Raw genomic sequence first — 11,785 nt, 5'->3', positions numbered from 1 at the left:
ACAGACGTTAGCATGCTAACAAGATAGCCCCAGCCACACCTTTTCTGAGAAGGGTCTAGCTGCAGCCGCAGCCAAGCCAGAGCCGCTCCAAACCACGCCCATACAAAACACGCCCATACAACACTACGGTGGCTGTGGAGGCCCTGAGCACTTAGAAAGCAAACACAAAGGAAACAAAGCAATAACCAGATCATTTTTAACAACTTTAACGGTTGATTCACAACATTAAATGCTTTTCAATGCAAACAATTTGCTTGAAACTATAAACATATACAAAAATAGAAAGTTAAGTAATAAAAAAAATAAAAGATTGGGATAAAAGATTAATCTGATAAAAGATTATATAGGACTGCTAAATCTGGTGCATGCATCTTTTCATTTTTTATATAAGTGACTAATGTATGTGCACAAGGTTATTTTAAACTCAATAAAATTAAATATTTACAATAATAATAATAATAATTAGTAGTAGTCATTTCGATTAAAATAGGTTGTTTCCACCAGCCGTTTTTCTAAGAGCCACACTGTCACAGAGCTTGGCCTACTACATCAGATGCCATAATTATCACTCTAAGGTGATGATTTCTTATGGGTTAACAGAAAAGACTGCTGGCCCTTTGACACAAATAAAATGTATTTATGTATTTATAAATATGACCATACACAGGTCTTTAAAATATGTACCTCAAAACACAAAAGTTGTGACAAATGAATTAGCCAGCAACAACTTTTATTGGCAATAAAATAAAACATTATCATTTCACAGACTATTTTTTAATTCATCCTACATACATTCTAAAGCGTCTTTAAAAACTCCTCAGAGTCCAGAGCTCTTCTGAGTTTTTCAGCATATTTTTCTAGTTGCTGTTTTGCCTCCTTGCTCATGTTGTTTGTCATGTAATGAGCCAACAGCCGTTTTTCACTGATGAGACAAAATGGAAGAAAATAGCGATTAGTAAAAGGAAATTAACACGGAAAGGCTGTCATAAACAAGGTAAAAAACAATACTTATAGGTATTAGCACTCTCCTTATGTATGTAGCATACCTCAAGTCATACTGCAGTCCACATTTATACACTTCTGTGGCTCTGTCAATGGAAAATGCATGGACAGCTGAAAGGGCATGGACTGTTGCCTGTGTCATGAGCCCATGAGGATGTAACTTTTCATGTGATGACCGCCTGTAAATATATATATTTCTTAGGAGAATGCTCAAAATAAATGTACGAACACTAGGCTAACAGAAAATGTTTCACTTAAATCATTCATTTAACATATTTGGACCAAAATGAGTTACACTATGTGACTTAAATTCCATTTTCAAACTCACTTCAAGATGTTGCAGTAGACCGTTATCCTGAGTGATGAACGTTACATGAAGGTCACTAGTGACTTTTCTATGGTGTTCAGCTTGCTGAGCCCTTTCCTAAAATCTGATCAAACAGCATTCAGATGTTAAACCTAATTATTCTGGTTAAGTATATCAAATAAGATTTGTTGTTTGTTGATCCTTTGCATGTCCTCACCACAAGCCTGTGGAAAGATGCGTCTTCACTCAGGATCCCAACGTCTCTGGTTGTGGTGACCACATCATGTTAGTCCATGCTGTCATTATAGTCCTCAAGTCATCAAGACACACAAAGTCATGACTTAGTGCACAGCTGTGAACACTGGATATGTTGTTCTCTTGGGTTAATCTTCACTCACATTAACATGCTCTCTGGGTGGAAAGCTGTAAGGCCTCTTGCTGTACATGTGGTCGGTGTCCTGTGAACTCTGAAGAAAGCAAACCATAATTGTGTCAGTTTGATTTATGGGGATCCAGGTAGGATTGACATTTGCACTTAAAATTATCGCACCCCCATTGCAAATTAGGTTTATTGACAAAATGTACAAACTTTCTGCTTTTTACAATAAAACAATCAAACGTGAACAATTTAAATGGATTCAAGAATACATCTGTCATTTTTGCAATAAATGTATTTGTATGTCACTTTCTGACATGCACTTAAACGTCACCGTTAATAAATCTCTAGCCAGTACAGTTATTTGAAGTGATATAAAACATGACCCTATTTTTTAATGTTTTTGTGTGTCAAAATAACACATTGATATGTTGAGTTAAATGATAATATTCTGCGTCTACGTGCCGTGTTCCCTCAATACTTCTGTTATCATCCCTTGCTCAGTCATTAACCTGATTTTCATAACGTAAAAGACGACACAAAATGGGTTTGCTTACGCACATTTTCAGTGTATCGGTTTGACGAAATGTGTTGTTTTTTTTTTTTTACAAATAGTCCGGTGTCTTTGAAAAACAGTCATTAATGCTCTTTCTGCCTGGCAAAAGACGTCTCAAACATTAAATTAAACGTCAACATCTTCCCAAAATGTAAACGACCTAACCTAAACCGGCATCTCCATCTTGTCTGCCTACAGGCGCTGCTGACAACTGCGGTTGGCGAACGTACGGTTAAAATGACATTAAGTGTTCAATGTTTACACCTCCTAACCGGGAACTTAAAAATAATATAAATGCGTCTCACCTGAACTGGCATTGTCGTCTTGTCTTGGCTGCATTTTCCTTCTTCTTCTTCTTCTTTGACTGCTTGCATTTGCTGCTGTGAGTTTAATCGTCCTTCCCGGCCACCGTAGCAACACGTAGGCGTAGTTTGTAGAGGCGTGGTTTGTATGGGGCGTGGTTTGTAGTGGCTTCGGGGGTCGCAGTGGCTGCAGTTGGGTATTATTGGGGCCTTTTCTCGTAAAATGACTTCAAGCTCCCAGTCTGCAGCATCGTTAGCTGAACACATAACTGAGCTAACTAGCTAATGGCATCTACAGTTAGCAGTTATTTTAGTGATATGCTGCACCCTATTTGCTTTCAGTATGTGTTTAAGAGGTGGCCAATTCTTACATAATGCACCTTAAGGGCCCATGTGTAGAAGATGAACATTTCAAACTTAAGTGCCTCTAAGTTACAGAGTTGAATAGGACAATAAATGCAGACACAAACACTGCATGAAAAGTGGGATTTTCGGCCCCGTAAACGCCCGGAAATCTCCCTAATTTTCGGCAGTTAACGACAATTTACAGGCTGTGAAGGTGGCGTTTGTCTGTGCCGAAAATTGTCGGAAACGAACCATGACGTCAGTGGAGCTCCCGGAGGTGCGAACGCCTCTAATTTGCATATGAATAGCAGCGAAACCACGCCTGGCCAGAGGATGTGTGGGCTGGCTTGAATATCCTCACTCAGTATTGGATGAAACCACTACTCATAAACAAGCAAAATCACTCGTGATTGGTCACCCTGGGTCATTATAAATGTAAACCCCGGTGGGAATATATATATATATATATTTATTATGTTTATATATTTATATGATTTATTCATTCATTTATATTTATGGTATCATCAATGACATGAATGAATTTACTGAGGAAAGGAACATTTGCCAGGAAGGAGTTGTTTATTCAAAGAAAGTGTTTTATTAGCACAAACACAAAGCATGTACAAAGCATAATATGCCCACACAACAAACGGGAAACTCACAAGAGGCCCAAAATTCTACAGCACCGAAGTGTCTGTTTTTGCAGACGTCTGTGGTGCGCTGCCCTATACTTCGGAATCGCCTCTCATGTGACTGCAGTGTGGCGCAGAGCTCGGTGAGCTCCCGGCTGCGAAAGGACGGAGGTCGCACAATTCATCCAGACACCCGCCATCTTGTGCCGTCTTCCTCCTCAGACATCAGGTCCATGGCGGCGAACTTCTAAAGGTCCACCTCATCCTCAGCTAGCACACTGTCTCGCTTCCAGCAGCTGTAAAAACAATCAATAAAGACGATCAGTACTTCGCATGGATACAACACATATATTATTTGATAGAATAATAATCACATTGACCAAAGACGGGTCCAATCTAATAAATCTTACACTCTTTGTCCTCGATCGACTCCGAGCTGAACTCCTCACAGCTTCTGCCTGCGATGCAAGATCTGGTTGTTTGTTGTCCTGCGTACTGTCTCGTAATGTCTTACAGGCAGCTGGAAAACAATAAAAAAAAACTGGTATGAATAAAGAAACATAAGTCACAGTAAAATTAAGCGAGGGAGAAAACAGTAAGTTACTTACACAATGGCGTCATTATCGGCATCGTGTAAATCTGGACTTGCAGACGAGGCTCCGAGCTAACAGGAGGTCGCGGCCTCGTTATGAGCCGAGGTTAGTCTGTGAAAACAAAATGCTCGCAGCGATAAACCTCCGTGTCCCTCTGCGGCAGCGAAGCTCCGTCCGTCGGCGACATTCTTCGTGGCGACCCGGCAAAGCTTCTCCCGTCCGCGCAGGCCTCCTCTCGACAATGGCCGGGCCGCTAGCCTAGCTCTTGCTAGCTAGCTTAGCTCCTGCTAGCTAGCTTAGCCGAACTTGCTTCGTGTCCATTAAAACACAAACACTTCGACTGTTATGGAGAGTCCAACTCACACACTCACAGCACGTCGTCCGACAACAGCTCACAGTCTGTTAGTGATAAAACACGACACTGACGACACACACTGTCCACTGTCAGCTGCTCGACGCCATTAACTCTCCGCTCCTTCTTCCTCGTCACTCACGCTCCGGTCTAACCCGGAAGTGTAAAAACTCTTACAGGTCATGAACTCTCACACGCAATAAGAATTACTTTTCAACTGCTTTTAAAACATTCAGAACCCATGAAATTATAGAAATACTTTTTTTTTACATTTTAATATCTTGGTTATCTCAAAATATTTCATGCAAATTTTAACTTCTTAACAACTGGCGTTTTATCTTTAACTTGTTCCCAGGAGAGAGAGAGAGAGAGAGAGAGAGAAAAGAATAAATAATCTTTTTACATAACATTGGCCATTGCTAATGACATACACAGTAATTAATCTAGCATACTTTCATTAAATAAATCCATTCAAGCTCAAATATAAGGGTCTATAATTAGGCTATACTGAGCCTGATCTATTTATACCAGAGATTTTCTTAAATTAAGTTAACACCTCTTAGAAAAAGGTCACCTGGGGTAAAACTCCCCCTGCAACCCTGATTTCCATTTGTATAGCTCACAGCATTTTCATTTACATGTTAAAGCCTCCCCTAGAATCAGGGGGAGGGGGGTCATGGGGGGACAACTGCCAAGCAAGGCCCACGTCAATTTCCGACAATTTACGTCAGTTTTCAGTGTTGCCTGCAAATTGCCGAGTGCAGCCGCAAACCTGAAATTCCACGTCAATCTACAGTGCCGCATACTGACGAAAATCCCACTTTTCATGCAGTGAAAGTTATTTATTTTGCTAATACAAAGTGACTGTGCTCCTGATTTTGATATATATCTTTACAAGGGAGATTATTAGACTGAGGTGATATCCTGTTTTATGCGCAAGTGTGTATAACAGGGAATTTTCAGTTCATCCTTCTATGTCCTGGTTCTGTCAGATTAAGGGGTTTGAAATGCTGCAGGTTTGATTGTAAAGGTGTGCATGCATATACAGCATGTGGGTGTGTGTGTGTGCCGATTTGCAGTTGCATGTGAATCAGAGATATGCCCCTGGTTGCAGTAGAGTGTGCATCTCAGGCAATCCATAATAGATGATGAAATTTGGCAAGCCGTCCAGCCTTATGGTCCTCTCCTCCTCCTGCAGCTGCTTGTTTTCCCAGAACTCATCTGTGCTGCTGACCAAGAGTTGTGTGCGTATGTGTGCGTATCAGAGAGAGAGAGAGAAAGACAGAGAGAGAGAGAGAGAGAGAGAGAGAGAGAGAGAGAGAGAGAGAGAGAGAGAGAGAGAGAGAGAGTCTGTGTCCGTATGTCACTGTCTTTGCCCACAAGCACTCCACGAGCATCTTTCCATTCCTCAATATGTCAGACTTGAATATGAAAACGGGCAACTTTTTCATCACTCAACCACCATGTGCACATATGGCCACAAAGCTGATGGTGAATGTCAAAGTTGAGTGGAAAGGCCAAGGAGCAGTGACAGAGCGACAAAGCACCGCAGACTATAAATCCAGGCCACACTGTGGTGACAGACACTGATCACAGGCCAGCTCGAGGGGTTAACACGCCGATGCTTAATGTGTTCATTTTACAGATGTTATTTTGCTTGAAAAACTGACAAAATATAGATTTGTAATCTTTCTGCACTTCCTGATTTTTGCTTAGGGTTTTTTTTTATTTTTGAAAGCCTTGCCACCCTTCCTTTTATCTTGATGAAGGAACAGATTGACATTTAGGAAAATCTGATTGTCCACTTTCTTGCCAAGAGTAAGATGAGAAGATTGCCACCACTCTCTTGTCTGTCCAGTAAAACAGGCTACCACCAGCAGCTGTTGGCTTAGCGTAGCTTGGCTTACCATAAGACTTTAAACAGGGGGAAACAGTTAGCCTGGCTATGTTCAGATGTTTTATTCGTGCTGTGGTGTTTAATATAATAGAATTTTATATAACTGAGAATATAACTGATGTGCTCATGGTCCCAGATCTTCAAGATTACTTTTGGCGACTTAATTCTTTTGCCATAACTGATGCACAAAATGGCTAACACTTTCAAAATAAGGGGTAAAAGTCTCTTAAGTGAAATTAATGGGTTCAGTGAGTGGGTAAAGCCTTTGCCTGCTCCCCAGTGTGCAACTTTGCTCAAGAGTTGTTGAGGATGGTCATTGATGTATTGTTGTAATTTATGAAGCATCATCAGCCGGTGCTGTGGCCTCGGGCCTTTTCCGGACAAATTGTTTCAAAGTCATTGACCCACAAAGTTCTGAGTCTCTCCCCGCGTAGTGCACTTGGATCCATACAAACGGTGGTGAGTAGTGTGCCATGATTGATGGGATAGGCTGGGCTGGTAAGGTGGGATGCCGGTGCGCAGGCTGTACAGCAGCTGTTTTCTCTGAGCTCGAGAAGAGCAGAGACAGAGAAAGAGTGTTAGCGAGAGAGAGAGAGAGAGAGAGAGGTCGAACAGAAAAGCGAAGGGAGGGCAGAAGGAGGACGAGGAGAGAAAGCAAGCCTACCTTCCTCTTGCCCTTCAGGCAGACCAGGTGTCTGCAGCTCCACGCTGAGTCGTACCACAGAACCTGGCACGGCTGCTCTAAACAGGTCCTCCTCATCGTTCTCCCCTTCCCCAAGGAGGGCCGCAATTAACACACGCAAACATGCACACATACACACACACACACAGAGAGTGCAAAAAACATGCCGAAAATGACAACGCCGCGAGCCACAGCACATGGAAAAGGGAAGAAAAAGAGTGAGAGACAGAGGGAGGAAGAAAGGAAGAGAGAAATGAGGGGGAAACAAAAAGAGAGAGAGGGAGCCAGAGAGGCACACCGGAGAGCTTGTTTTATAAAGGTGCAGGTGCAGGATTTGAGTGACTGCCAGGCTGCACTCTCTCCTCTTGGTTCCATATTAACGTTGTCAGCTTTTTAGCTCCCCTCTTCCTCACCTGCACTGCTCCATTCCTCACCACGTTCTGCTGTTCCGCTCGTTTTCAAGTGCTCCCCTCACACCCGGGCTCTACAGGAAACACAGAAGGAAGTTTGGCAGAAACTTTGAGCCTTGCAGCCATGTTTTTTTTCCATTTTTAGAAATATTTGTGAAGTTCTGGATGGAAACAACAAACAAGCTTACGTTTTCAGCACACCGCTGTTGGCCAAGGTCAGGGAAGCGCACAAGTTTTGACAAGATGTCACTCGTGTCTGATGAGTCAGCTGAAGGAAGTATGAGATTGTTAATAATTAAGCACCTGTTTGATGTAATTGTACAGACATGACACTAAAGTACTACTATACAGCTAGTATACAGCTCTTACATTAAATTTTTTCTGAATCTATTAGAAATACAATCAAGCTGCTAAGAGAGGTAATTGAATGTTTTTGGGTGATACTTTTACAATTTTTGGGCTGTGAACAATACAATGACATTTTCTAACATGGCAATTTTGTCTGCAAACAGTTGCTATTTTACACGTCTGCTAGTTTTGGAGCAACAAGCATCATTTGTAGTCACGTTTCTGGCCACAAGGAGAACATAAGTCCGATATTCGCCCTTCTTTTAGCTCCGTTTTGGTCTTCACCAACTCCTGAGAGGAATATTTGGCTCTTGAGGTGCTTAACTCTCCACCATGTTCAATAGCTCAATGCTAACCTTGTCTATTTGGTGCCAGAAAGCACACAGTGGGTTTTTAGATATTTTTTACTTAAAAACTATAGTAGCTGACGGTCAAAAGAAACACCACAAAATTCCACAAAACACATTTTGTGAAACGTTGCTGTGTTTTCCGAAATGTTTTGCTTCTGAATTGTGATATCTAGTAAAATGTCTTTGTGTTTTGTAAAATGTGTTTGTATTTTGTGAATCATCAGTGTGTTTCGTGAAATGTTGTGGTTTTGAAATGTTTCGTTTTTCAAAATGCACTGTTTTTGCCCTCATGGCAACCGCAACCATAGCTACTGGGTGTTGGTCAAAACCACTCTGAGGAGAGCAGTGAGACTGAACCAAAACAGTAAAGTAGTGGTCCATGAAAATAGCCAAAACATGATAAAAAGTACCCTAAAACTGAGGCTTGAGGTGATACACTGGTTGATACGTGTATAATTGCCACTATAAGCAACCATTATAACATACAGTACAAGCAGGCATTCATAATTTTTACCCCCATTGTTTATTTAAGCATACAGTACTGATTTCGGTCACTTTAATTTCACTTGAGTTTGCATGATTCCTTTCAGGTCAGGCTAAAAAGTTTATAGAAATAAAAAAAAACATTTTTTTTATGGTCAGCACCTGTTTGCACCCACACTAAAGAACAGCTGGCAGTACAGAGATGCCTAACCATGGGTCCCTTTGAAAACATCCCAGCACTGGCCAAATCGCATTGAATAGACCTGCGTGTGTGTCCGTGCGTGTGTATTATATCTCTAATCCCCAGATTCCACACTTCTGCACAAGCTGCTATTAGAACCTCAGTACTTATCTGTGTGATTAAGCTTTCATGTCATCATTTCATCACGTCATTTATTTATTTCTGTCCCTACAGATGTTTCCCTTTGTACATAGAGCTATTTTTAATTAGTGAGACAGATGTCTCCCTTGACAAAAGCAAAGTTTTTAAATTTCACTGGAAGGCTCCCACGTATGCACACATGCCAACAATTATCCTGACTCATTTTTGTTATTTTGGTCAATCATTTCTATAGAGGCTACAGATTGCAGAGGTCAAATTTTGAGAAATGGAAAGCGGAGCATGAACCGTTACGCTGTTGCACAGCAATCTAGAGATACTTTAGCATTACGACGTCTCATTTCTTTATTATTCAACATTTCTATGTATTTATTGTACCTTATTCAAACCAGATTTGTTTGTGGCGCGTATGTTATCAGATCTCTACTCAGATCGGCATAGATGTTGTGGGTAGAATTTTTTTGTCACTGATGTACGACGTCTAATTTTTTTCATACTGATGAAGTGTTCCACTCCTCTGCGAGCTGTGAGGCCACGCTTAACAGAGAGCAGAACTTGGAGAGGAAAAAAGTTTCACAAATGGCCAAATGTCACTAATTAGTTTGAACTCTGCATTTTTGATGAAGCCAGTTGGTGTGGTGGGGTGGCGGCGTTGGCAGGGGGGCAAGCGGGGAAGAGGGGGGAATTGATGGGCTGTGCCTCAAAATGTAAATTAAACAAAAGGCGGGAGTTCACATGACAGCTTTGGAGGGGCAGGGCTGGAGCCTTCTGATTTTTTTTTTTTCCGTGTGAGAAGGAGAACAAGTGGAGCACAGTGCACCAAACATTGGCACATGGCAAACAGCTCGGAGGCAGCGGAAGCAAAATAACTTCTGTTCTAGGGAACAACAAAGGAGGAACAAACAGCGTGGCCCACAACTTTTTGGTCCTTATTATTCTGTGATTTCGTAATCAAGAGGATGGGATCTGATCTACAAACCATGGACAGCTGGTTCATTTCCACCGCCGGGCCTTGTGGGAGATGTAGTTTCTTCTCTCAACGACATATGCAAATCCCAACTGTCCCTCCCCTCTCTCTCCATAATTGCCGACTTTTCAGCAACAGAAGGAGGCCCATTTGTGTGCGTGTGCGTGAGGCTGTGTGTCTGTGTGTGCAGCCTATGCTCTCGTCAGGGTCCAGCCTTATTTCAAGGGATAAATAAAAGATGCAGAGTTCTTCTAAAGGAGCCCGGCAGAAGGTAGACACAGACAGGCAGGATACAGAGGGATTCTTCAGAGGAATCTGGGCCACGCATGGCGTCGCATCGATTCTCCGTTCCGGGCTTCACGAAAGGGTTCAAAAACACTGCATTGTGGGGCCGCAGATTGTGTTGCCTGGGCGTCCCTCAAGTGACATGTAAAAAGCCGGCCCCCCATCTGCCTGACAGATTTGTGCGGGCAGCCACTGAAAGCTTTGGCAGAGAGAGACAGGTGGGGATGGACAGACAGACAGACTGAAGGACGAGTGCCACTCATCACCCCTCAGCTGTCACCAGAGAGAAGGAAGTGAGGCTAACTTTACTGGCGACAAGCTGCGGCAGACAAACAAAGAAAATTTGGCCAAACTAAGCAGCAAGTCTGAACGTGCGCGGAGCTTCACAGAATGACTGTGGAGTGCTACACCTGTCTATAAGGTCCTGGAAGCTCCATAGGGCAGGAAACAGACCTGCTGATGATACACCCCAACAGCCTGCACCAGGGTAAATTATGGTAATGGCATGCAGTCATCTGCCTGGTGCCATTTGACTCGACAAAAACACTTAAACACTCCATCTATTTCTCTAAGTGGGAAGCGGAGAGGCCATCTTGGATGGGTGGGCCTGTGGGTTTTTTGACAGGAACAGAGCAGAAGAAACCTAGTGACGCTACAGAGACATCCCACAGTCTGTTCAACACAGAGGCAGGCGGACATGCCTCCTCAAAACCTGCCAGGATAGATAAATGTGTTGTAATGCATTTAATATGAGCGCTCCGACACGAGAAGGATGTTTACTTCGAGCGCGGCCGAATGTGAAAATGGTGGCATTTTAAAAGCATCACTGTAGATATTCTTCTTCAAATCATTTTGAATATTTGGGTCCGTTAAGTTCATTATACATTAGTTGACGACTGTCACAATAACGAGTACATGAGATGCAGTGATTTCCAAAAAAAAAAAAAAAAATGGTGAGCAGAGCTTGTTACCGAAAACATTACCGGTTCAAAAATCCCAGCCCAACTGGGTACAGGCAGTCTAAAGAAATAGTTCAACTTTTTGAGAACTATGCTTTCTTGTCGAGATCTGAAGGAGAATAGCAATACCACTCCACTGTTTGTGTATTAAATATGGAGCTGGATCCAGGAAGCAAATAGCATAGCTCAGCTCAACTGGAAGCAAAGCATGTGTAACTAGCATGTGGAAAAACATGCATCTACCAGCATCTCTAATGTTAAGTCATTTCCATGTTGTATCTCCTTCATTCATTAAAGAAAAAAAAAACACATGCTCTGGTTTATTGGGGAGCTGAATCTGAGCAAACAGGCAGCAGTAACCTCCCGAAGTCTCTCAGCTGGATGCTTGCAATCTCGTATTGAGATTCACAAAGAAATTACACGTGTTAACTACAATGGACATCTATCTGCCAAGGCCCAACAGTCTCTTTACTTCAGTGAAGTCGAATTGTACCCATTCATAGACAGTGTGTTGAATGTAGCGGTATTTAAAGACAAGGTTCCAGGCTGCAACCGACTGACGGCCATAGAAAACACAAAAGCCCTGACATGACACTGTG

General features: G+C 42.3%; 1 long non-coding RNA gene across 3 annotated transcripts in view; it reads right to left on the bottom strand.

The window, feature by feature from the left end:
- Positions 1 to 709: 709 nt before the first annotated feature.
- Positions 710 to 11,785, bottom strand: part of LOC115565820 (uncharacterized) — an 88,504-nt gene continuing 77,428 nt past the window's right edge. The window contains exons 3-10 of one of the 3 annotated variants that reach the window (XR_003980916.1): positions 7,643 to 7,722; positions 7,458 to 7,528; positions 7,027 to 7,131; positions 1,708 to 1,776; positions 1,527 to 1,619; positions 1,331 to 1,433; positions 1,047 to 1,181; positions 710 to 922 (exon numbers count right to left, since the gene is read on the bottom strand). This is a non-coding gene — a long non-coding RNA (uncharacterized LOC115565820). Of the gene's footprint in view, positions 923 to 1,046; positions 1,182 to 1,330; positions 1,434 to 1,526; positions 1,777 to 2,546; positions 2,751 to 7,026; positions 7,132 to 7,457; positions 7,529 to 7,642; positions 7,723 to 11,785 lie in introns of those variants that run through there. The other 2 variants (XR_003980915.1, XR_003980914.1) reach the window with 2 other exon arrangements.

Source organism: Sparus aurata, chromosome 16 (assembly GCF_900880675.1).
Source record: "Sparus aurata chromosome 16, fSpaAur1.1, whole genome shotgun sequence".
In the NCBI taxonomy this organism is placed as follows: Eukaryota; Metazoa; Chordata; class Actinopteri; order Spariformes; family Sparidae; genus Sparus; species Sparus aurata.
This window is presented reverse-complemented; position numbering and strand designations above follow the sequence as displayed.